The 12,094-nt window shown below is 47.7% G+C and overlaps 1 long non-coding RNA gene across 1 annotated transcript; it reads right to left on the reverse strand.

Moving 5' to 3' along the window:
- Positions 1-3,603: 3,603 nt before the first annotated feature.
- LOC130873771 (uncharacterized) lies at positions 3,604-11,776 on the reverse strand. Its single transcript, XR_009057032.1, has 3 exons — positions 11,587-11,776; positions 11,138-11,448; positions 3,604-3,667 (listed from the first exon to the last, which is right to left on the reverse strand). It is a non-coding gene; the product is annotated as an uncharacterized LOC130873771 (long non-coding RNA).
- Positions 11,777-12,094: the final 318 nt, after the last annotated feature.

Below are 12,094 nucleotides of genomic sequence, written 5' to 3' on the forward strand. Positions count from 1 at the left end.
AAACCTCCCCCTTTGAAGTGCACAGTTCAGTCGTATCTTGTATCACAGAATTTACTTTAAGCCAGTGGTCAAGCATGGGTCAGCATGAAATGCCCCATCCGTGGACCATATGAGCCCCATTAAAGTGTCATTTGTTCCATTTTCCACATGACCTAGGACGACTCCTTGAGCTTTCTATAGCTAACAGGATCCTTCCCTGCACTCTGAACCCAGCAGCTTGGCTATGCTTGCATTAGGCTGCAAAGGGCACTGTCTGGTCTAAGTTGGAGCCCTCATTATGGATCCTAAGCCTGCTACGGGGCATGAGTTCTTCATGAGGTTTGGTCAATGGGCCAATGAGTGTTGGCTCTACAGAGCTGATGGTTTGTTTTAAAGCCTGAATCTTATTTAATTGGGAGGACCACTTCTAAGAAAAATGGTACAAAATGTTGAGTCTATCTTGGGCTCTGTAAGGGACATGTTAAGGGAGTGCTTAGATATAACTTCATTATGAAGTCTGCTTAGGGGTACTGGGCATCATGCCTGCCAAAGAGATGATGTTCTGGGAGATGCCCATGGTTAGGGCTTACCTTTATCTATTCAAGGTGGAGCTTGGAACTGGAAATAGAGGAAGGGGAGATCTCAGTGGCTAAGGCACTAGCAGTCTGGAAGCTGGACAGTTTGGCCAGCCTGCCTGAATCTATGTCTGACCTTCTCTATCTTACCAAGCAAACCTCTGGTCCCCAGGAGTAGCAGCAGCAGTGGCTACCACGCTGTTGTAGGGACATGCTACTTCTCTGCTCCAATGGTCTAACCGCTTTGAATGTGGAGCAAGGCCAATGTCAAGATTTGTCCTCAGAGAGGTGTCTTTTGCAAGTCCACATATCCTAACCTAAGGACACATCCCAGGTGTACTAGGCAACTTCATGGTCACTTCCCTGTGACAACTGACCCTTCTTGCATCTGTCTGGCTCTCTATGACTATCCATTTCTAGCTGATGGAGGCCCCATCCAGACTCTCCTCTGCAGCCTCTGCTTGCTCAACACAGTGGACTGTGGAAATTTTCACAGCAGATTGCATCAGTAGCGAGCGTGCCAGCGTCTCTGGCACAGTGGCAGCTGTACGAGCCACTACGAAGGCTTGCCCTGGAAACCATGGAGACCTTTATTTTTGTGTGCAAACATGTGTGGTGTATTTGTATGTGAGATACGTGCATGCATGTGTGTGGGGTGCACACATGCAAGTGTGAAGAGACCAGAGGAGGATGTCGGATGGACTGCCTTATCTCTGTCTCATTCCCTGAGACCAGGTCTCTACCAGAACCTGAAGCTAGGCTGCTTGCCAGCAAGTTCCATCAATCCTCCTGCCTCTGTACTCACAAGGATGAGATTACGGGCGCACCACGACCATGCCCAACTTTTTGCATGGAGTTTAGGGGTCCAAACTCCGATCTTACATTTGCACAGCACGACAGCCTTCCTTCCTATGGTGTGGGCTCTCTGCTTCAGTATGGCTGACTTCTCTTTCCTCCATCCTATTTCCTTAAAGTGGCCGTCACATCTTCCTTCCTTCATTCATTTATTCATTCATATTACAGATGTTTATTGAGGCAGGACAGTCAAAATAAAGCAAAAATGTGTTTCTGAACACTGGTATACCCCCTACTATCTGTTTGATCACTGTATACTATCCCAAGTCTAGCACAAGGGTGCTAAGAAGTGTTGAATGAATATTCCAGACAAGAACTGGCCCGCATCTACTTCTCTGGCTCTGGCATCTAAATAATACTTGGAAGGCCCAAGTCCATGGTTGTCCTCGGCGCCCAGCCTGTCACCTTATTCCTTTGCCTAGGAATGTTTTGTCCTTGAATAGCATCTCCTACTAGCAGTATCTTTTCCCTTCTTCAGTTTCTTTTGTGTTCCCACATGAGCAGAAGACAGAAGAGAATGGCATTCCCAGCCTGAGGGACCCCTTGTCAGCAGACATTCATTAGGGCTCTGCTTGGCTATGATGGAGCCTCAGGTGAGAGGACACAAGTGTGCAGGGATGTGTTCCCTGTCTGCACTGCAGCTACAATGGGGACCTGAACAAGATCCAGACGGGAGTCCCAGGGGACATCTTGATCAGAGGTCCCAAGTCCCTCCCCACTGACCAGACCCCTGTCATTTCCCTGGAGGTGAGAAGATGACAGGGACTTTGTGGGTGGCGTCCTTCAGGTCAGAGAAGGAGAAGCTGAGCCCCAGGGCCTGGGTTGAACCAAAAGGAGCATATGAACAGGCAGTTGTGGGTGTGTGAGCCCAGAACTGGCCCCACGGGATGGCTGGTCCCTGAGTCAGGCCCAGGCATTGACAGCCATGTGAGCCTAGGCCAGCCCAGCCATGGGAACAGCAGATCCCTCCACCTGCAAGAGAGCTGCTCCTGCCTGGAGCCACTCCTGCCTAGCCATGCCAATCCCGGAATCCCTCTGGGTGCAGGCCAGAAGTGGGGTGGGACCAAATGCTCTTTCTCCAGTTTACCTTATGGTTCTAAGGTCCCAAGTTCAGAATAAGAACAAAGGCAGCGCCATCGTGTGCCAGGCTCCCGAGATCATCCTGTAATCCTCAAGTGTTGAGCTCCTTTCCCTGCATCTCTGGAAACAGAACCTCTGAAATCAAGAGCACAGAGGGGGATGCATTGCTTCTGGGACCAGTCTTGGGTTAATTGTGTTGCCAAGTAAGGTGACCTTGAACTTGACCTCCCCCCCTCAAATGTTGGCATTACAGAAGTATACCATCATGATCCTTTGGTGGTACTGAGGGTTGAACTGTAGGCATCATGCCCTTTGGTGGCATGCACACATGCATATTCTTTTCAAAATAAATTTTATGGGTGTGAGTGTTTTGTTTACATATACATATGTGTACCACATTTGAACTTTGCCCGCAGAGGTCAGAAGAAGGGATTAGCTCTCTTAGAACTGGAGAAAGTTGTAAGTTGCCACATGAGTGCTGGGAACCAAACCAGGGTCCTCTGCAAGGGAAGCCACGCGCTTTACAGCTGAGCCCTAACATCCATGGTCTTATGAACTTGCATCTACATCTACAACAAACATGCATGCAAGCCTTGAAACCATGGATTCATCTGTGCTCGGAGCAAAGACCAACACCTGCAGAGAGTGACAAGCAGGTGGGATGAAGTTCACACACACACACACACACACACACACACACACCCAAGTAGTACCCCCAGCATAGCTCTGAGTGAGCAGGCAGCCACCCATCCCCCTCTAGCAGCTGCAGGGAGCCCAAAGCAAGGCAAGGTCAGGTTAGACAGGAATAACCTCAGAGCTCCTGGGTCCTGACTCAACACCAGAAGCAGACAGCCATATACATTCTTTTCAAGTAGGTCACCATGACCAGCCCACATGTTGGGACCTAAGTCTACCAGAAGAGACTTGGGAAAAGCCCAGGTGCTGCAGTCAGCCTGGAGTCCGGCTGGTTGGTGTCCTTGGCACTGGGTGTGGAAAGTGGGTCTCATGCCACCACTGGGCACTGTCACTGGGTTCAGATGGCAGCTTAGGAGGGGCTACAGCCCGGAGGAGCAAGAGGATACAGCCGAGCTGTGCACTTCTTGGGCCCATCTGACTGCTATGCTGTGCTGTACCGGGCGTTGGGGTGGGACACAGCTGCAGCTTGACTTTTCTTCTTCCTATTTGATAGACATGGGGAGTGCAGCTAGGTCAGCCGTAAATTTCTCTAGGGCAGGGCTTCTTAAGCTTTTCACACACACACATACACAATAAATCAATTCTTTTTTTTTTTTTTTTTTTTTTTGGTTTTTCGAGACAGGGTTTCTCTGTGGTTTTGGAGCCTGTCCTGGAACTAGCTCTGTATACCAGGCTGGTCTCGAACTCACAGAGATCCACCTGCCTCTGCCTCCCGAGTGCTGGGATTAAAGGCGTGCGCCACCATCGCCCGGCAATAAATCAATTCTTAAAGTTTGTAGTTGGGAGCCTGTCTCCCTGAACCACTCCTAAGAGAAGGATGACTGATCTGGATTCTGGGGCCACGCTGGAGGGGGCCAGGGAGAGACTATACGAAGACCCTTTAGCACAGTGTCTCAGCCTCCCTAATGCTGTGACCCTTTAACACAGTTCCTCATGTTGTGTTGACTCCCAATCATAAGATTATTTCGCTGCTACTTGATAATTTTATTTTGCTATGATTATGAATTGGAATATAAAGATGTGATATGCAGGATATCTGATTTGGGAAGCCCCCTCAGAGAGGTCAAAACCCATAGGTTGAAAACCACTGCTTTAGCAAGAAGCCTAGAATGTTCAGTCCATAGAGACATTGTCGTTATTACTATTTTGCTAAAAAATAAATTTAGCATTATTCTAGAAGAGAAAAGTTTTCTATTGTCTCCCTTAGGGACAAGGAAAGCCGCTCTGCCTATCCACCCTTTGTCCTCATCCTGTCAAGTTGGCCTTTGACTCTCATAGTAACATTCCAGTTACAACACAAAGGCAGTGGCCCAGAGGGACACTGGGGAGAGCTGGGGCCAAGGTCCTGCCTGCTGGCTCTTGAGAGGACTCCAGGGTCTGTCCCTGTGCGGTGTGGCTTCTCTGGTTCCTGGGCTCTCAGCCCTTATGTCTTCCACACCAGCCTTACCAGAGCTGGGGGTCGTATCCACAAAGACCGTGTTTACTGACCTGCTAGGCCGTGTGCTTAAAGAAGAGGCCTCTGCCTTGACCCCCCTCCCCCCCAGGATTCATAACAGCAGAGTCAGTAAGGCCAGAATTTGACTGGGAATGGCCCCCAAGCCAAGACCTGCTGTTCGCTCGTCCCGGGTTAGACCCAAATCCCCACCACCTCACAGAGCCTTTATTAATGGCAATTTCACCATGGCCCAGCAAAATTGATTGGGACCTTGAGGAAATTTAAAAGACAGAGAACTAGAGTATCACAGATTTGGAAAGCCTGTGGAGGGTGAGCGACAGACAGAGGGTCTGAAGAGTGAGATACTATAACTAGCTGTTCTGAGCACGCCTTCTTTTTCTAAAAAGTTTTTTTTTTAATACTATCTATGTATGTTGCGGGGGTGCCCGAGAGGGCAAGGAGAGTATGTCGGATGTCCTGGAACAGGAGTGAGAGAACAGCCTGATGTGGATGCTAGGAACGAAATTCCAGTCCTCTGCAAGAGCAGTAGTAAGCATGGGGCCATCTGTTCAGCCCTGAGCAAACTTCCACAGGTTGAGATGGTGTCTCAGCTGTCCATTCCAAAATGTTCATCATGGCGTTGCTTATAACAGTCAACAATCGAAAATAACATCAAGGTCCATGCAACGGGAGACAGCTGAAGAAATGGCTCAGTCATGCACAGGCGAAAAGCTGGTGCCTCGAAGGCTGTTTGGCTACTTGCCAATATTGAGAAAATTTCAGAAAGAAAGAAAGAAAGAAAGAAAGAAAGAAAGAAAGAAAGAAAGAAAGAAAGAAAGAAAGAAAGAAGGAGAGGGAGGGAGGGAGGGAGGGAGGGAGGGAGGGAGGGAGGGAGGGAGGGAGGAAGGGAGGAAAGAAGAAAGAAAGGCAGATGTTTGGTTTCTCCTGAGCACCAGAAACTCTGAGCATTCTAGCCCCTCCTTCCGTCCTTTCCTCTTGGTGTGCCTTCTCCAGCAGGAAGAAGTTACTGCCTCCAGGAGAGGAAGCTGTTCCAGGCCAACAAGTTCTGTGCCTCACCATGGTCACTCACCATTTTCTGTTCAGTCTTTCTCTATCAACACTGGATGCAGAGCTGTCCATGCAATTCCCTGTATCTGGAACATTCTCCCCATCCTTCCTCTAGCCCTCTGCCCTGATAAGTTCTTCTGACCCCTTAGGAGTTAGCATTAATGTCAGCCATTTAGGGAAGGTTTCCCCACTGTCCCAAACTGAGTTAGGGCACTCGGTTTCATGCTCTCATTGTATCCTTGTAAAACACTCCAGAAGTGTCACTTGAAGAAGTATTTGTAGCTAGTTTGGTGGTGGTGCACTCGTTTAATCCCAGCACTCAGGAGGCAGAGGCAGGCGGATCTCTGTGAGTTTGAGGCCAGCCTGGTCTACAAGAGCTAGTTCCAGGACAGCCAGGGCTGTTACACAGAGAAACCCTGTCTCAAAAAACCAAAATAATAATAATCTTCCCTGGCTAGAGAGATGGCTCAGTGGGTAAAGGAACATGCTGTACAAGCATAAAGGATCTGAGTTTAGATCCTAGCACCCTTGAAAAGGTAGACTGTGACCTCGGCACTGTGGAGAGGCTGTGGCGAGTTGGGGTAAAGCCATCTCTGGCTCTCACTGGCCACCAACCTAGTTCTGCATTCAGTGAGTATCCCCTGTCTCAAAAGAATAAGGTGGAGAGTGACAGAACAGGATACTCAGAGTCCCCCTCTACACGCCACCTTCACAGAGATGCATGTGCCTGTACTCAGGTGAATACTCCCCCACACCCCAAAACATATGTTTTAAAGACAACATCTCACAACATTTTTCCAGCTGGCTTAGAACTCACTATGTCGACAGCTTTGCCTTGAACTCATACAGTCTCTGCCTCCCAAGTGCGGGGATTAAATGTGTGCGCCACCAAGTCTGGCCTCAAAACACTTCTTAAAAAACTTTTTATTTTATGCGCACTGGTGTGAGATGTCAGAGCCCCTGGAAATGGAGTTACAAACAATTGTAAACTGCCATGTCGTTCCTGGGAATTGAACCCAGGCCCTCTGGAAGAGCAGGCAGTGCTCTTAGCTGCTGAGCCATCTCTCAACAATTTTTTGTATTGATTTCAAAGGAAGAAAATTGTGACTTTAGAGTGGAGAAACCTTAAGCCAAGTGACCAAGGTAAACACCACTAGTAATTGGACATAATGACATCATGGGCCCTGGATGTAACATACCAAGGAGGGAAGGTCACATCTGTGGCACCCTGCCCACTAAGGCACAACATGCATCTACATAAAAGAAATATCACACACATGCAAATTAAGGAACACTCTACAAAATAATTAACTAGTCTCTGTTGCATTTTAAAAAAGATTTTGGTTATTCATTTTATGGATAGGAGTGCCCTATCTACATATGCACCTTTATGGCAGAAGAGGGACGTCAGATCTCACTATAGATGGTTGTGAGCCACCATGTGGTTGCTGGGACTCAAACTACAGGACCTCTGGAAGAGCAGTCAGTGCTCTTAACCACTGAGCTATCTCTCCAGCCCCTGTTTGTTGTTTACTTGAGACAGGATCATCAGATACAGCCCAGGCATATAAGAACTCCTGATCTTTCTCTTACAGTTATGATTGGCAGGGACACAACTTTCAGAGGTACATTCTCTCCTTCTACTGTGTGAGTCCCAGGGATTGAACTCAGGGTGTGAGGCTTGAGTGGCTAGCCTGTGCTACCCCTAATGAGCCATCTCCCAGCCTCAGACCAGTACACTTAAAAAGTCTTAAGACAACTGGATGAGATGGCACATGTCTTTAATTCTAGCATTCAGGAGTCTAAGGCAGATGGACCTCTGAGAGTTCAAGGCTGACCCAGGTCTACGTGGTGAGTTCCGGACCAGCCAGTACTACACAATGAGGAGACCAGAAGAGATGGTTCACTGGTTAAGAGCAACTGCTGCTCTGGCAGAGGACCCAGGTTCCGTTAGCAGCATCTGCATGGTGGCTCACAACTGTCGGTAACTGCAGTTCCAGAGAAATCAGTCTTCTGTGGACACCAGGCATGCACATGACACAGATGTGCCTACAAGTAAAGCGCACAGACACACAAAATAAAAATACATATATACCTGGAACCTGCTTTGTAGATAAGGCTGGCTTCGAACTCAGAGAGTCACCTGCCTCTGCCTCCTAAGTGCTGGGATTAGAGACATGCACCACCACCGCCTGGCGGTCTTTTTATTTATGCAAATATTGACATAGGCATTTTCAAAGCTAAAAGTGGGAACCTTCCATAGGTTTGCTTTGATTTGTTTTTAAATTTTAATTAATTAAGTAATTACGTTTGAGAGAGGTGCCGATTTGTGGTTCTGGTTGGCCTGTAACTCACTGGATAGACCAAATTAGTCTCAACTCTTTGGCAATCCTTCTGCTCTTAATCACTAAGGTTATAGGAGTGCACCCTCGTGTCCAGCTTATATGAGTTATTTTGTGTCTTATTCTTTTGTTTGTTTAACTTTTCCTGTTTTTTTAGACTGCATCTCATGAAACCCAGACTGGCCTTGAACCGGATGTGTAGTTGAGGAATATCTTGACCTTCTGATCCTCCTGCCTCCATCTTCTGATGGTTTAGTCAGTGCTAGAGAACAAGTTCAAGACTTCATGCATGCTAGGCAAGCACTCTAATAGCTGAGCTACACCCCTAGCCCCATGCATCCTATTTTTGCCACTTAGCATGTCACAGACATTTTTTCCATGTCTAAAGTGGAATCTGTTTATCTGCACATATTTATTGGATATATCATGCCAGGAGATAACAATGAGAAGACAGTATTTATGGCTTCACACTCCATGATGCCCTAGTCAACAATATAGACATCAAGCAAATCCTTACAAACACTGACTGCTTTCGCTCTCCAAAGTTCTGATATGAAGAGAATCCTCACATAGCCACCCCCCTCAGATCCTCTGACACCATCTCTGACATCTGTGACACCCTGTAATCGCTGGCACTGACCTCACTGCCTTATGCCATGGAATACCAGCTTAAGTTGTGTTGCGTTCGTTTATGCTGTGGAACATTTGTTTAATGATGCAAAGATGTGTTGCATTCTTTTACGCTGTATTTGTTCACTCTGTGAAGCTGTGTTATTTTGCCTGCTTAAAGCACCTGATTGGTCTAATAAAGAGCTGAAGGGCCAATAGCGAGGCAGGAGAGGGATAGGAGGGGCTGCCAGGCAGAGAGAATAAATAGGAAGAGAACTCTAGGCTGAGGGGTGGGGAAGAAGAGGAGTGGGAAAAGGAGGACAGGACAGGAGGATGCCAGGGGCCGGCCACCCAGCCACACAAGCAGCCTCAGAGTAAGAATGGAAGAAAGACATAGAGAATAAAGATAAAATGTACAGAGGTAATACATAGAAGAGAAATGGTTAATTTAAATTAAAAAAAAACTGGCTAGAAATAAGTCAAGTCAAGCTAAGGCAGAGAGTTCATAGGTAAGAATAAGTGTATTTATTTGGGAGCTGGGTGGCAGGACCCCAAAGGGGTGGGGGGACCAAGTACAGCCCATCCTTCCCTTCAGTACAGTCCTGTTTTCACACTGACTATGTTCCAACACGGGATTCTGTGACTCAGGTTCTACTTGGTTGTCATGTCTCGTTAGTCTCCTTCAGCCTGGGCTCTTCCTCAGTCTTTCCTTGCTTATCATAATCTTTTTCTTTTTTTGGGGGGGGGGGCTTTTTTACTTTGTTTTGTTCTTTTGAGACAGGGTTTCTCTGTGTAGCCCTGGCTGTCTTAGAAATCACTTTGTAGGCCAGGCTGGCCTCGAACTCACAGAGATCCACCTTCCTCTGCCTCCCAAAGGCTGGGATTAAAGGTGTGTGCCACCACTGCCCCATACTTATTATAATCTTAAAACTTAAAAAGAAAATAAAGCCAGGTATGGTGGAGCACACCTTTAATCCCAGAACTCAGGAGGTGGAGGCAGGTGACTCTCAGAGTTCGAAGCCAGCCTTATCTACAAAGCTCTCTCAAATTTAGAGGCTAACTCTGAAGCTGAGATGCTGTCCAGAGTATATCCCTCCGAATATACCGTGGGAGAAATCTTCTTGCCTCTTCTGAGCTTCTAGGACAGTGGTTCTCAACCTTCCTGAGGCTGCAATCCTTTAATACAGTTGCTCATGTTATGGTAACCCCCAAACATAAAATTATTTTCATTGCTACTTCATAACTGTAATTTTGCTACTGTTATGAATCATAATGTAAATATCTGTGTTTTCCATTGGTCTTAGGTGACCCCTAGGTTATTCGATCCCGCTGGCTGAGAGCCAGTGCTCTAGAAGCTCCTGGCAATTCTCAGCATTGTTCTCTCAGCTGAACCACTGCCATCCCTGCCTCTGTGTCTCTAGATAGAAAACCACATATCCTTTTTCTAATCCAGTATGGCTGTGTCTGATTTCTTCTTCCTACTCTTCCAGCAGCATGGGCTGGCCTTAAACTGACTATGCAATCAAGGATAACCCTTGAACTTCTGGTCCTCGGGTCTCAACCCTCTGAACATTGGAATTACAGGTATATACCACCACACTGAGGTTATGTGGTGCTGGACATAGAGCCCAGGACTTTCCGCATGCTAGGTACAAAACTCTACAAACCAGTTACAAACCAGCTCAGCCCTCATCTGAATTTGATTTTATCTTCAAAGTTTATTTCTAAATAAGTTAACATTCACAGGTAAAAGGGTTTAGGTCTTGAGTATCTGTTTTGGAGAAGTTATCCAGTCTACTGCAGGCAGGAACTGCTCTGTGTCCATTTTCTACGGCTGCCTAGCTTGCCACTCTGAAGTAATCATACACTGATTAAAGTAACTTTGTATTTACTCCCGATTCCATGGATTCCATGATTCCGCAGTTAGGGCTGGACTCAGCTGGGAGGTTTCTCCTGGGGTCTTTGTTAGGATTCAGGCATTGTGCTGGCTCTGTCACCTGGCAGGATGAACCCAGGCAGTACCCTAGCCAGCCCAGGGTCCTATGGATGACTCTTACAACACTATGCAGGTGCAAAGGTGTCTTTAAGAGACTAACTCGACCCACTCCCGATCCCCCCTGCGCCCCCAAAGGCAGACAGGACTTTTCATGTCTCCTCTCTCTCTCTCTCTCTCTCTCTCTCTCTCTCTCTCTCTCTCTCTCTCTCTCTCTCTCTCTCTCTCTTTCTTCTTTCTCTTCTCTCCTCCTCTCTTCCTTCCGTTCCCCCAATAAAACTTCCCACTTAAGTTCTATCTGTCTGGCCATATTTGTCCCTCCCCTATTGTGGGGCCACCCGCCAGGGTCCCACTCATGGCGTATGACTGTGTTTTTGGTGGCTATCCTGAGTCTAAAAGGCCCAAGATGGCCTTATTCGTATATGTAAGTCTTGGTACTGGCTCTAATCAGTCATGCAAGCTTTGACTGTCCCGGCGCCTGTGCGTCACAACCTCTCGGGTTCACCTGGTAGATCAGATGATGTCTGTACACAAAGGCGGGATGAAAAAGAATCCAAGCCAAAGCTGCCATGCCCGCTGATGGCTGTGCTGCTGGGTTTTTATGGTTCATGCAAGTTGAGGCAAGTTCAAATTCCAAAGACTCCACTTCTTTGCAGCCGTGATGGAGGCAGATTCCAAAGGGGACTGCACATAACAATAATGGGCGTACTGAAGACGTCATTGCAATCATCTCCATAGACCTCAGGTTCTAGAAAGATAAGGTAAACAGATCCAGGCCTTGTTCACAGTAACTCAGTGCAACAGCTGCCCAGGATCCTGTGGGGGAAAGTGTCAGGAGTTACCTCGGAGGTGCAGAGAAAACAAGACACCAAAGAAAACAAGGTACAAAAGAAAACGAGGAGCTCCCTTGTACATGGCCGAGAGTTCGTGGGAGGTAAAATCAGAGCTACCTACCTGCCGTCCAAGTTCCAGGTCAAAGGCTGTCTACATCTAGATCGTGACTCCCTTGCCCCGGGCCTTCGTAGCCCCAGTCCCAGACTAAGCCGATTGTCGATAGGATCATAATTAACCCATAAAGTAAGGATGGCACAGTCATATGCAATGCTCACTGAGGCAAATGTTTTAAGACAAGAGCTGGTAGAGCAACGAGTCTGGAGCTGATCCCTGGCAGAGTCCCCTCTCCCTCCCTCTCTTCCTGTCAGGCAAGTGCTTGCCCCTTTCCCCAGTGATTGCTCAGGAGAAGCCTGGCAGCCCACAGTCAAGTGGGAGGAAAACCCCAAGGGCACACATCTGATGTCACACGAGGTGACTTTGAGCCTGTTTCCTCGGCTGTGAAATGTGGGCTCTTGGAGCTTTTGTAAGAACCCGAGGACGCTTTGCCAGCGTTGCAATCATCTGTGAGGACCACACAGCCCCTGGCTCACTCATCTGGTGCATGTATGCAATGGCCAGCTTTGTCTGC

This window comes from Chionomys nivalis, chromosome 4 (genome assembly GCF_950005125.1).
Source record: "Chionomys nivalis chromosome 4, mChiNiv1.1, whole genome shotgun sequence".
NCBI lineage: Eukaryota > Metazoa > Chordata > Mammalia > Rodentia > Cricetidae > Chionomys > Chionomys nivalis.